At 41.6% G+C, this 1,134-nt stretch overlaps 1 long non-coding RNA gene across 1 annotated transcript in view; it reads left to right on the top strand.

Annotated features, from left to right (window-relative positions):
- LOC106937487 (uncharacterized) overlaps positions 1–1,086 on the top strand; it is a 6,204-nt gene extending 5,118 nt beyond the window's left edge. The window contains exon 3 of the long non-coding RNA XR_001422403.1: positions 96–1,086. This is a non-coding gene — a long non-coding RNA (uncharacterized LOC106937487). The remainder of the gene's footprint in view (positions 1–95) is intronic.
- Positions 1,087–1,134: the final 48 nt, after the last annotated feature.

The raw sequence follows: 1,134 nt of genomic DNA, 5'->3' as shown, positions 1-1,134 counted from the left end.
ATTAAGTTAAATTAATGTAAATAAGTCCATAAGATGAACTACAGCCCAAAAACACTTTTTAGAGTGTAACAGATGTGCTTGGGGCTGCCCTGCAGGTGCTGCCGCCCTGGGGCCTCGACCTCCCTCTCCCTGCAGTGATGCTGATCGCCGTCAGTCTCTATATGATGGTTCTGGGGGTCGGGCTGTGGGTCCGCTACTGCCTCAAGGTTGGTTCTGATGACTCGTTGGATCAGGGTTGGTTCTGATGGTGCCCTGCTTTAATATTCACACCCTGAACAACCATCAGAATACGGTTCTATTGGGTTTTTGAACCAGAAAATAATTTTTGGTTTTCGACAGTTTTACAAGTAAAAGCCTGAAAAGTGTGGCAGGCATCCGTCTTCCGCACTCCTCTCCCCTGGTGTTTCCACGGCAACCTTTGGTCTGAAGCCATCCAGCTGGTCTGATCAGGAGGCAGAAGCGTGACTCAGACGATGCAGCGCTAATGAAGAATGATCAGACTTTAACTAGACACCTGAGGCCTCATGTATCAAACACTGTGCAGTTTTCACACTAAAACTTGGAGTTCGGACAAATTTAGAAAAGAAAATCTGGATGTATAAAATCGTACGCACACTCTCATAGACAGTATAAGATACAAACCATCCTCTTACAATCATAACATTTAAAAAACTGAAAACAACCTTCATTACTAACAACCGATTCCAAAACTATACCGTATAAACCAAAAATCACAATTCCAGTTGATCAATATTAGAAATACCCTATTAATAAATTAAACGTACCTTGTGCCTCTGTCATGGGGGCCTCTAATAATAAGATTTATTTATAACACTGTTGCAACTTTTCTTCTGTTCTCTCTGTTGCCAAGCAGCCGCTGCACAACACAAACAGCGGAAGCTCTCCCATCAAAATAAAAGCATTAAATTCAAAAACCAGAAGTCAACTAACAAAATAAAGGCAATAAACGCTAAAAAAGAACACAACAAATAAGGAGCTTACCCTGGGGTTATTTACAATATATTTTATTTAAAAGGTGTTTTCAGGGCACAAAAATAATAAATAAGAAACCCTCCAAAGTAAAGAGTAAAGCTGACCGGGTCTGACCTGCTGCAGCAGCAGATCCTCCGGGTC

Source organism: Poecilia latipinna, unplaced genomic scaffold (genome assembly GCF_001443285.1).
Source record: "Poecilia latipinna isolate Pla-1442-1.1 unplaced genomic scaffold, P_latipinna-1.0 Scaffold2358, whole genome shotgun sequence".
Lineage (NCBI taxonomy): Eukaryota > Metazoa > Chordata > Actinopteri > Cyprinodontiformes > Poeciliidae > Poecilia > Poecilia latipinna.
Note: the sequence above shows the minus strand (reverse complement) of the source record. Positions and strands in the feature narration are given on the sequence as shown.